Here is a 13,705-nt window from a genome sequence, read left to right as displayed (position 1 = left end):
TGATTCCAAATGTTTCAAAATGACAAATGTTTCCAAATGACTGATTGAGAGAGGGTTGTTTGCCAGAAGACCGGTTGTTTGCGTCCCGCTCGCGTCTACGGACAGGAGAGTCCGATTAGCATGTGCAGGCAGCATTAGTGATTGGAGTACGGAGCAATGGGCTACCGTTCTGTTCACCGACAAGTCCCGTTTTAGCCTAAACACCGATTTTCGCCGTACTTTCATATGGAAAGAGCTAGGGACCCGTTACCTACCTTCCAATGTCCGCGAAATCAACAATTATGGTGGTGGCGGTGTAATGGTCTGGGAAGGCATCATGTTGGATGGCCGCACACCTCTCCACGTCTTTGACAGAGGCTATGTGACTGGTGTGAGGTATAAGGATGAGGTCTTGGAGCCTTATGTTCGCCTTTTCCAGAGTGAAGTGGGCTCCGAGTTCACCTTACAGGACGATAACACAAGGCCACATAGAGCTCTTCTGGTCGACGAATTTCTCGAGTATGGGGATATTCGCCGGATGGATTGGCCAGCCAGGTCTCCCTACCTCAACCCTATAGAGCATGTGTGGGACGCTCTGGGGGAGGGCAATTGCAACTCACAACCTCCCTTCGAGAACCATCCAGGAACTGAAAACGGCTTTGCTAAGTGGGTGGTATTAATTGCCACAGGCACTGATAAATTGCCTTATTTCCAGTCTGACATCACGCTGCGAGGCCTGTATGGTTGTAAGAGGGGACCATACCCCTATTAACGCATTTCTTTTGTGTCTTCTGCAACCGCTGTTTCAGACCTTCAGACTCCCATAAGTGTTACACACTAACATGTGTGTCTATTATAACTGTTGAATGTTTATTTTGTTTGTATTATATCAACCTATGTTACACCAAATTTTATCAAAATCTGTCCAATAGTTCTGGAAATCGAATATCTAATATGGAAATTCTCTTAATTTATTTCACCAGTGTATATGAATGCAAAAAGCTTAATTACGGAAAACAGAAATTTGAGTTTTCGTGGACGAAAAAATCGTCCCGCATATAGAGACAGGCATCGTTTGAAAATAGTAAAAATGTGTTGTAGAGACCTTAGTTTCCTGCTTATTCCCTTTAAAACACACTATCGAATTTTTGAACCGAAAACATTATCTCCCTTACCTATGTATATAGGCTGGCAGGAGGTAAAAATGGTGAATGCCCTTTTTTCCCTTTAGCGAAGCCATTAAGTGCATGCGCGTTTCTTGGGCTTAAAGCCCGCGAATTTAAATAGGCCATTATGGGCTTAAAGTAAAGTACCACTTCTGGTTGGCCAGTTTAACCTAAAATCTATTGAACTCTTTACATAAAGGTAGAAAGCTTAAATACGCTGTAAAGGCATTAGGTTTTCTTCTTTTTTAAATGCTGGAAACGTGAAAAATAAGCAATGCCCTTGGAGGACTCGAACCTGGACCCCACAAATACGCGCCGAGTGTGCTACCGTTACACCACGAAGGCATGCTGGAAATAGGGAGAAAATACCTTATATACTCCCTCTTTTAAAGGACGATTGAGGATTAAGGGACACAGTCGCTAAATCCTGGTGGTGACGAATTATTATCCACCACCTTATAGTTCGGGCGCCACTTTTACAGTCATTATGTTGTAGGACATGAAAAATGAACAATGCCCTTTCCGGGTCTCGAACACAGACCTCTCGAATACTCTCCGAGTGTGTTACCGTTACACCACGAAGGCATGCTGGAAGGAGGGAAAAAATATCTTATAATGCAAAACAGAAATTTTTGAAGATTTTTGAAGATTTGAGTTATCGTAGACCAAAAAAGTTGCGCACAGACAGACATCGTTCTAAAAATAATAAAAACGTGTTATGGAGACCCCAATTCGTACTCAGTGAAAATTCATTGTCGAAATTTTGGAACGATTACATCCCTTACAAATAAATATATAGCTTGACGGTTCTAAAGAAGTTCTTCAAGAACTGATTAGTATAGGATACAGTTTAATCTATAAGGTAAGCTAACATATCAGTAATTTAATAAAATATTTTTGCAACTTTGTTTTAAGCTTTCAATTATATATGGCTGATGTTTGAATTGTGTTCAATGATTATGCCTCCGAAATTTCGCTGTTTGGGGAATTTTTTAAAAATCCTTGCTTCAGGAAGCAGAATTCCAATCAAAGTCAAGCGTACAAATTGCTATCATAAAGTTTCATTTTAGCATAATGTGAAAGACGTTTGTGAGGTTTTGTCATGGCCCATGGTCTGCTATTAATCCAGAGGAACGTGATATTATTTTGAATCGTTTAACGTGAATATGCGAAACAAAAATGCTTACGTCGCTTTAGTTATGAACGAAAGTGGCAGGTCTAAAACATGACGTCTGATGGTTTGTTCACTATTCCGTAGAATTTTTTTAAAATTTAGTCAAGCGAAGGAGACACTATTTGATTTTGTCTGAAACTGAGAAAAATTTATTTATGCATTTTAAACAGCAGTCAAAGCTCCCAAGTAAAGCTTTCAGACAGTTTTAACTGATTTTAAGTTCTGCTTCAGTTCACAAAAATGCATTCAAAATTGCTCATTAAAAACTTTTTTTCAGGCTCAAAAACAATATTTAAACATTGATAAAACAACCCAAAAGTTTATTGCATAAAATTTAAAAAAATTGTAAATAAAATTAAAACTTTAGGCCTAAAAATGTCCGCATTTAAAAAAAAAATATTTTTGATTAAATAAAAAAAATTAATATTTCTTTACCTAATCACAATGTTTAAATAAGTTTGCTTTTTTTGCGGGGATTTATTTAATTTCATTTATCTACTTATTTCAGTCAAATCTTGAAATTACTATCTGATCGTTTCCACCGACTTGATCCATTTTTTTCTCCCTTTTCCTAACCCACAACTGGCTGAACGGTAAGATCGCAAAACACTAGGAGCGAGCTCTAGGTTCAAAACCCTTCGAAACGGACCCTCCTACACGGGAGTTTTCGTTGTTATTCCAATGTATACACATCCGCCCTTTTAAACAGATGTGCTTTTCCATACTCGAAGTAATCCATTCTCCTATTCCTGAATTTTATTAGATATACGAGTACATACAAAAAACTTCCTCGATATATGAGAGATATTCGCTTGAATCAATCGAAATGAAATGTCAGAAACTATTATTTGAAGGTATGCGCTCGAGATTACGATGATGTAAAACAAAAGAAACAATTACTATTAAGCTGGAAAGATTTGGAAATTTTCGATTGGCAAAACCCCTTTTTTCCTGCCCAAATTTATCAGCGCACTGAGAAACCGAAAAGGGTTTTGGAAAGAAATACGTGTGTCGAAAATTACCAGCGTGAAGCATTTGGAAAAAAAAAAAAAAAAAAAAAAGTATTGTATAGGAGCAATGACAACACAAGGAAACGGAATTTTTTTTAATTTTTTTAATTGGAATTACAAGTTTTCAACGTGCCCATTTTCGTAGACGCATTTGACAACAATGACGAACGTAATATCGCAAAAGGAATATATTAACTTCCCGTTTTATGGCATCTTTCAATTCTGAGAATATCCTGTATTTGATGGTTCTGCATGCTGGACCATATTCCAGAGGTCCGTGGTTCGATTTCCGGCGAAGGTAGTTGCTAATGTTTCATTTCTCCGGCTTCCAAAAATAATAAACTAATGTTGCTACAGCGGCGCCCGAACTAAAAGGGTGTTGGATGATGATCTCTCCTCACTCACTTTGGCGACTGGGTCCCCGAAAAACCACAGTCGCCATTTAAAAAGGGGAGTATATAAGGTATATCTCCCACTTTCCTAGCGTGCCTTCGTGGCGTAGTGGTTCTGCACGCTAGGCCGGTATTCCAAAGGTCCATGGTTCGATTCCCGGCGAAGGGTTTGCATATTTTTCATCATGCCTGCTCCAAAAAATACCTAATGTCTCTACAAGTTAAATAACACCTGATTATTGTGGAGTTCCTGCATGAAATAGCAGTATTTAAAATTGCTTTGAAACAACAATGACCAAGAATATGAAACTGAAAACGAGAGCAAGCCACTGAAATCTCTGGAGAATAGAAAATATGTCGGAATAGCTTCTGCTTTCAAAATACAAAATACTTGTTCATATACACACTCACAGACTACATTATTCAGAAATCTATTCAAACCCTACTCGGGAAGCACGCGAAACTGATTATTCAGATTACCTAAGGTAATCACCGGTATTCATATAGCATTGAAACTGGCGATGATGCCAAATTCTGTTTGTTTTCTCGACAGAAAATTAATGAAAATTCCCTCAAGAGTAGCAGTAAGGAAAACTTATAGTGCAAGTTCCAGTCAGTTTGAGTAATAAGCGCCATGAAAGATTCCAGAGTTGTTGTGCCTTTGAAAACGTGTTTATTGCATTTTCTTCTTCTTAAAAAAAAAAAAAAAAAAAAAAAAATAATCTGAAAGGCCTTCAGATTTTATATTACGCTCAAATGGGTGTTTTTTTAACGTTTTTTGTGTTATGTTTATCTATTAAATTTCGTGTTCTTCGCACATAAACCATAGAATTCAATTCAACAGTAATATCACAAAATAATTTAAAAAGAGCATATCTTCAGAATTTCCGATACACGGTGTTAAATTGTATTTGTCTTGTTTGTTCTATTATTATATACCTTGTATATATGTTTTCGACCATTTGTTTTTGATTTTAACTACACTTTTATATATTTAATTTTATCTTGTTGGAGAAATCAAATTATGATTATATTGAGCATCAATTTAAATCATTGTGCTCTGGCTCAGGCCCAGCTCCAGGTTCTTGATAAAATCATGGGTTCTATCCAAGACATTATTTGCATGCAGGAGCCCTATGCTGTTCAGGACTCATTAGCTTTTGTCAGCCCTGGCTGGAGATCTGCCTATTTTGGCAAGGGTAGGACAGGTATACTTGTTACTCGGCCAGATATTGATTTTACGAAAGATTTGGAAACAGACACCATTACTGCCATCTCTGCGTTTAACCGTGACTCTAAGAGATTGGGTATTATCACGGTTTACTTTTCTGCTGCAGAGGACATTGACAGCCACTTATCGAACTTGGAAACCGTTTTAACAAAATATGAAAGTTTTATCCTGACAGGCGATTTTAATTCTAAACACACATGTTGGGGCGCGGGAGTCATCGACTCTCGTGGCCGACTCGTTTGTGATTTTATTATTTCTAACAATTTGATTTTATACAATGAATTTAACTCTATTGCCACATTCAAATCGGTTATTGGCGACGGATGGACGGATTTGGTTCTTTCCTCCTCGGATGTTTATACTTGCTCTGGAAAGCTAGAGATCCTATTGGATGAAAGCCTTAGTGATCACCGTTATGTGCGCCTTGTATATGATGTGGACTTTCATATAGATCCCAAAATTAACATTTCCAGGAATGTCTCTAGGATCACAAGATTTTGTAAAAGTATGCATAAAAAAGTACACGATTTTAAATTAGAACTTGATGTTTGCAGCAATTCTAAAAATCTTGATTGTTGCACCACGAAATTTTTTGAAGATATCTCTCGAGATGTGGAAAAGAAATTAAAGGTTGGACATACCAATGATAAAAACATCTCTTGGTGGAATTCCCACCTTGCCTGTCTTCGACGTAAAATACGAGCCTTGAGAAAAAGCTCCCAGACTCCTGGCATTTCAGATGATGTCCGCCTAAAAAGAAAAATCCTATATAAGAAGGAATTAGCTATCTATAAACGAACAATTAGGAAAACTAAGTCTGATACCAAAAGAGGATTTTTTATTAATAATGTCAATTATTATGATGGTTTTTACCGCATTGCCTCTGGTAAAACCAGACCTGCTTCTAGTTTTAATAATCCTACGGGAATTAGTGACTTGAAAGAACTAAATCGCCAGACTATTACTGGGACTTTGAAACTGGGCTGCTTTGATAGCTTTGCTTTTGATGATGAGAAAGTTGTAAATGATCATGTTGACCCCTTAATTACATCTGTTGAGGTCAGATGTGCTGTCAACCAGCTGAGGAGGCGAAGTGCGGCTGGTCCTGACTCTTTTAGTCCAATTTTTGTACAAGTTTTTATTTATACATTTTTAGATTTATTTTTACAGCTTTTTAATTTGTGTTTTAAATTTGGTGCTTTTCCTCGATGCTGGAAATTGGGCCGTGTGATTTTAATCCCTAAGCCAAATGGTAAACTGAGACCAATTGTACTCCTGAATGTATTTGGTAAGGTTTATGAGAAAATCATAGTGGAAAGACTGAGACATTATTTAAATATTAATGCTCCGCTCAGTCGCCGGCAATATGGGTTTGTCCCTGGTCGTTCTACGGATGATGCCCTTTATGATGTCATGGATTTTATTAAAACACATAAAAAGACACAACATGTAGTTTTGGTTTCTTTAGATGTGTCTTCTGCATTTGACTTTGTACGATGGCGTTCCCTTCTGCAGACCCTCATTGCCTTAAAGACTCCAAGGAATATAGTACGGAGCTACTTTGACTACTTTGCTGAGCGTAGAATTATTTACAATGGATTTGAAAAAAGAGAGGCCTCGATTGAACTCGATATTTTTATTGGTTGTCCGCAGAGCTCCTGCAGTGCCCCCCTGCTCTGGAATATTATTATTGATAAGATCCTCTCTTTGGATTTTCCCGATGGAGTAGAACTTGTTGGGTATGCTGACGATCTTGTCATATTAATCACTGCTCCGTCTCTAACACAAATTGAAAATTTATTCGATCACGTTATGGAGAAGCTTGAGAAATGGAGAATAAATGAAGGCTTAGAATTTAATATAAGTAAGACCTCTGCTATTATGTTCCCGAGGGGCGGAGCGAATATTAGAACTCCACAGCTTCGTTATTTAGACCAAAGAATCAAGTTCGACACCACTATTAAATACCTAGGTGTGACTATAGATCATAAGCTCACCTTTACAGAGCATTTTAAAAATATACATCGATCTTCTGATAATTTGCTTATGTATTACAAGAGGACTTTCTCTGCGGACACTCTGGCTATTAAGGTGTATACATTGAGAGAGATCTTTAAAAATGTTATTGTTCTGAGGATATTCTATGGTGTCGGTGCCTGGGGTTCCAGAGCGGGGGAACTCGTTAGATTAAGGAACAAGTTTGATACCATTCAATGGAGCTGGTGCTTATGTATTACCCGTTCATTTCGCACTGTTTCTACTGAGGTGCTCTGCGTTCTCGCCGGCACGTCGCCCCTTTCTTTATTATATAAATTATTTTATGAAAAATTTCTTTTAAGGACTAATAGATTAGATTTTATTTTATATGATGACATTTTAATTACCAGATATATGTTTGAAAATTTTTATACGGGCTTCTTACACCCTTCTGATTCTATTATTATAGATTTTGATAAATGTCTGCCTACTGTAAATGAAATTGATGTTTATACTGATGGGTCGGGGCAGGCTGATAAATTTGGTGCGGCTTTTGTTGTTTATTATTATGGTACTGAAATAGCATCTGAAATGTATAAATTAAATAATTATAATTCAGTTTACCAGGCAGAGTGCTGTGCCATTCTCAAAACTTTAAAATGGATTCAGAATTATTTATCTTCTGTAACCACCGTAAATACTTTTTCTGATTGTATGTCTGTACTTCAATCCCTGTCCTCGACCCGCACCAATAATTCTTTGATTTTTGAAATTAAGGAAACTTATAAATGCTTGAAATGTAAAATGAGTATAAAATTTCATTGGGTTAAGGCCCATGTTAAGTTTATCGGCAACGAAAGGGCCGACGCGCTGGCTAAGCAGGCTGCTACAGATGATGACATTCCGTTTCTTGAGGTTTCGGGTTCTAGGAGCTTTGCCACTCGAAATATGAAGAGTTACTATATGAGAACATGGTCTTCCTTATGGCATGAATCTGAGAGGTGCGTGGGTTTATTACAAAATATCAAAATTAAAAAAGATATGTCACTTTTCTCCGATATAGATGTTAACCAGTTTTTGACTGGTCACGGCAGATTTCTCGCGTACCTCTCCCGCTTTAACTTGCAGAACACTGATTTATGTGGTTTTTGCAATATTATTGGGAACGCGGAGCACTTTCTTTACCATTGTCCTCAATTGAATAACTTAAGGAACAAATATTTTGGCACTGCACCAGTTGATTTGAAAAAATTGAGAGGCTTTGCAAGGAGTGCTATGATTATGATTAACAGTAATAGAACGGCCTTCGGTATATATATTTGATGATTATGCTTTTACTTTTGAATTTTGTAAATATTTCTTTGGGATTAACAGTGTTTTATTATGTAAGAAAACATGTTTGATTTTATATATTGAGTTTTTATTGAGTTATATTAGCTCCAATTTATTGGAAATCTGATTGTTTCAGATATTGATTTTATTGTTCTGCCAAATTTTATTGTTCTATTGTAAATTTTAATATATTGAAATTTATACAAAACCCGAGAGAAATTTTACTGACTTATGTATTGTCTTGTCTTATTTTATTTATACACCTTATTTACGATTTAAACATTTTATGCCTGAGGTTTTAAGAAATTCTATTACTTATTGTCTAGTTCATTGAGTATAAAAACCAATGTTTTAATTGCAGCTTTGAACACAATACATGTCTTTCAGAATTAAATACCCGTGAATTTATGCAGTATAAGTTTGCAAAGATTTGTAAATTTTTTTTTTTGTTTGTTTTTGTAATTATATTGAAGTACCACTGAGAACTAGGGTCTCAGTGGTCAAATCGGAGGTGATCCTTTCCTGGTTAACTTGGATTTTCAAAACAAAATTAATTAACTTGATTAAACTTTTCTAAATTGATTGAATTGAATTGGGATGAAATAGTTAGACATGAATTTAATTAAATTTGATTAATTATACCAGAACTAGAACAATTAGATTGAACACTTGTATTTGATTAAATAAAAGTTTAATTGGGAATTCCTCGGCGACTCTCTTCCTGGCCCTTCCAGGTATTTTTAATTCTTTGATTGTGTTACGTGTTTGTGTGCTTGATTGTTGTGAGCTGTTTGTTTGTAGCTTTTCTTCCTTCTCTTTTTAGTTTTTTATTAACAAACATTTTTCTGATTTAGTTATTTTACGTTCTTCTCGCTTTCCTTTTGTATGTGTGAATTTCAGCTTTGTGACCTTTAATCGTAAGTTTACTTTCTTTTTGGTTTCTTTAGATTAATGTTTTTCGTTGCCCGGATTCATGCTTTGGTCTCTCGGATTAATTTAATATTACCTTTGGCTCAATGAGCAGATCTTTGTTAACTTTTATATCATTTGGTAGTTCCGGCTCTCTACTCTGTGGGGAACCACGGATTGCTGGTAGCCGTCTTTTTGGTTCTTCTCTGGGGGAGACCTACACATGATCATTTGGTCTTTAATAAGACTAGGCGGATCGGTCTCCCTCGCATTTCACACGGTGTCCCATGCTGGAGACAAAATTGTCTTTTTTTTTTTTTTTTTTTTTTCCCCACAGTGTTGCCTTTGCTCGCTTTGAAATCGTTGACTTTGTTAATAAAAAATTCTTTAATGTTTGACGAAATATGAAATAGGTAATAAAACAAATTCCAAATTATTCCAATGGAAGACTACGGTATTCAAAATCTGATGTCTCTAGGTACCGTTGTTTTTTTCACGGTGCGAGAAACATACATACATTCATGCAGATTCTTTATTTTATTTTATTTCCTTAAATATAATGCAGGGCTCAAATATTTGGTGGCAACAATTTGAAAAGTGAACCTACATTTATAGTGAACCAACGCAAAATGCCAAAATGAAATTAATTGCAATTCTGGGCAAACCTCTTTGGGCTAACAAGAGAAAGAAAGAGACAGAAAGAAATTTAAATTTGCAGCTAGACACAGAGCAGCCGCACTGATGTCATCATACACACCATCTGAAAATTAGAGGATTACTGTAATGTTTGAAGACAGTATAGGAAAGATTATTCACGTGTAGCGGTTGCTCGACATAAGACTACGCTGTATGCAAGATGGCCTGTTTTAACTATTCCTTTAAGTCAATAAGCCACACTCACACTGATTACCTTGTTTCGATCTCATAGCAGCGGGTAGATTTCTGTTTATCTTCAATTTGTATTTAGTCTGTTGAGAGATATTCGTCAACTATTTATGCACCAGCCTCGAGTATTTCTGTCAACATATTTTAAGTTAACCATGAAACAACGTCATCATTCTTCTGCTGTTGACACAATTTATTATTCTAGAGGTGCGTAGAATTAATGTAGAGCTCTGTGTATATTCGCAGCAACTCTATGCATGTTAACTAACGGGAATACAACAGCAGTGCTTTATAGAATGGCATACTACACCATTAAGTGGTGTTATTTCGCAGTGTATCTGTCAGTCGTTCAATACTGCTTAATCTTATAGGTAGACTGGAGAAGAAATTTCTGCAATGATAGGTCATACCACATCTGAACTTACTAACCTGCTCGCCACATATAACTTCCATTGAGTATGTGTGGTTTATTCTTGGTTGTTGGACTTAAATACATAATCCGCCTGCAAGATCCATTGCACCCTCTCAATGATACTTGTTCAAGAATGAGATTCAGTATCTTAGCAAATACAAGTTTAAAATCATTAATATGCTGCTTATCTTGTCATGTGTTTACCTTGTAATTTGCTTATCATGTACGCAATCTTGTATTTTCATGCGTCGTATTTAGAAATTTATTTTCCTGTTTCTTCATATTTGCATGCAATTCAGCAACTTTGTTATCAAATATGAATCTATGAATAGTGTAATTTTCGAATATTGAGCTCTAATCTGTGAAGAAATTATTTGAAACATACAAGTATAATTACATACGTTTTCCAGGCAGATAAGCAAACTCTCGTGATCCTTTTTGCTTAGCAATTAACCCTAGCTTTTCTTTTCTATTTATTTGAAGAAACATCATTTCCTTCGTTGGCTGAACTTAAGTATCTGACGCAGAGTATATGTTGAGCTAATACAGCAAAGAAGAAAATACTAGCCAGGCAGTTTAACTGTACGAGAACAACTGTACTGTATTATCAGTCATTGGAAATGACTATATACGGTATTAAATATTTCCACTATAACTAGAGGTGAAATTTCTAATAAAAAGAATGTTGGTCTGGGTACTTCGAGTCCCTTTTGTAAGATGGGAAACAGCTGAATAAAAGCACACTTGTTTATGCTTCATTTTTTCTTTTAAACTTCTTGGACCATTCCATGAAACATTCTCTAAATTACTTGATTTCGCTGAGATTAAGCATTATGATTCTACATTATGTATCGGTTACCGGTGAAAACCATCACTCTACAAAATACAGGATAGGAAGGGGGAGAGAAAGGGGAAAGCTTAGCTTTAAAGCATCGCGGTACAAGCCATCGACGTAAAAAATTAAGTAGTGACAAATTTTCCCAATTTATAAGCATTGTTTAGAGTGCACGTGCATTTTAAAATTTCATGGCATCAAAGTTATTGTTAGGAAATGAAACTGAATTTTAAATAACTGGCCTAGTCTCGTGCAAAATAGCTGCTTCAAATTAAGTACAACAAACCCTCTCGTGATGATGAGTATTTCTGAACACATGAACATTGGTAATAAATATCGCTTCTCTGAAATACCTACGGTAGATCAATATTATCTACGGTAGACCAATATTATCTGGATCCATGAATGGTTGTCTTAGAGAGACGCATTATATAAATAAAAAAAAAATGTCTTCGGTTTTGAAATGAATTTTCATAAATTATGCTATTCTTTTTAAATGCTAAAAAGAAGTAAAACCTTGATAAGAAAAGCATTAATTGATAAGTCAAAAAGAAAACGCCAATTCAAAATCTAAAATTAGACAAAAAAAAAAAAAAAAAAAAAATAGAAAGAAAGAAATCAGACTTAGTTTGGTGTTCTAAAACATTCTCCTCAGTACTTTAGAACTATTAGAAATAGTATTCTAGAGCTACTAAGTTTTTCACGCTGCTTTTTTCCTTGATGATTTTATTGACACTTAATGTATCTTATGAGGTTTCGGCAGTATTGAGATTATGCAGCTGAAACTCGCGATATTTAGATGCAGCTGAAACTGTTTACATTTTGTTTTTGTTTCAGAGCACACGAGTTATATTTTTTGCTAAAGGGGCAGTTATTTAAGTAAATCATTTCGTCTCTTAAATATATTTTCAGCCGACACACAACCCGAAAGGCCTGACAAATAATAACATATTTATCATTTTTCTTATGTTTGTAATATATATATATATATAAGTTCAAAGTGAAGTAAGAGGTCGGAAAAGGCAAATCTGTTTTTATCTCCGGGAAATGGTTACAAAATCCGAGTAAAAGTAAATGAAGGGTATCGGTGTAAAAAACGGACGTGAATTAAAAAAAAATTAAAAACACATAGCATAAGACTAGAAACATATATACATATATAAGCAAAAATACATAATATATATATATATATATACATATGTTGTATGATCTTAAATTCATTTAGTGCGAAAAAAGTTACTACTACTTGCGCAATTGCTGCAAAGTAAGTTAATAATAATTTATTTACTAAATAATATTGATTAATTGATTATATTATCTCCTAAGTTTAATTAAAGTGGAATGATCTTAAAAGAGTGAATCCATACTAGTAAATTATATTTTGAAAGATGTTTTGAAGTAACTTGAAAGTAAAATGTTACTATTTTTAACGGGGACTGGAATTAAATCATCATGAAGAACAAAATTTCAATTGTAAAAGGAATAAATTAAAGGCAAGAACCAAATTAAATGCATGTAATCATTGTCATTGATCGGAAATTAGTTGACTTTTCAAGGGGAACAAACCAACTCCCGTTCAATGAACAATAATTAATCAATAAATACGAAGGTGTTTCGTCTTTATTCGAGCAATAAGGCAAAGCCAAACCGGTAATTCAAGTCAGGCCAAATATTTCCGTGAATAGAAGGGATTATGAGCCAATGCTGATATTCAAAGAACTTATTCCTGTAAAGCATTGTAACCAATTCAATTTTGAGTGAAAAGCAATTTCTGCAGTGAATTTCGAAAAAACTCGAGTAACCGTCCCCCGACACCCTCGTGTTTATGCATTTTAGTTCAATATTATTTGTAAAAATTAAACATTGGAAGTTGTCATTATGAAATAGAATTCAAAGTAAAAAGTTGAAATAAACATTAGAAGATTACAAAATATAAGATAAATAATGCAAACTTTGTAAAAACAAATCCAAAATAATATAAAAATAAAAAATAAAAAATATAATTAGAAAAGTGAATGTACATGAATATATAAAGGCCAGAAAAAGTATTAATTAACTTACGTTCTTTCTAGTGGGGAATCGGCAAAGTGTTCTCTTCGCGTCTGACTCAGAAGTGTAGTGTTTCCGAAAAATTCTTAGCGGCAGCGGGGACTTTGAATAATATCAATCGGTAAGACTTGGGTGAAGTAATTTATGGTAGTGGGTGGGACTCGGAATTCTTGAAGGATGTATTCTGTGGAGTTCTTATTTGAGTGAAACCGTCTGTTAAAAATTTTTTGAAAATTCTAGTGAATGGAAATTAATTAATTTCTGGCTAATTGTCGTGTCGAAACGATTAAATTTAAGAAAGGAAAAAAGGAATTTTCACTGTCAAAGAGCTTTTTGACAGACTAAAGATTACGA

Source organism: Stegodyphus dumicola, chromosome 3 (genome assembly GCF_044657685.1).
Source record: "Stegodyphus dumicola isolate Sdum_Otavi_A_Nest chromosome 3, ASM4465768v1".
Taxonomy (NCBI): domain Eukaryota; kingdom Metazoa; phylum Arthropoda; class Arachnida; order Araneae; family Eresidae; genus Stegodyphus; species Stegodyphus dumicola.
The sequence above is the reverse complement of the archived record's forward strand: the minus strand, read 5'-3'. Positions refer to the sequence as shown.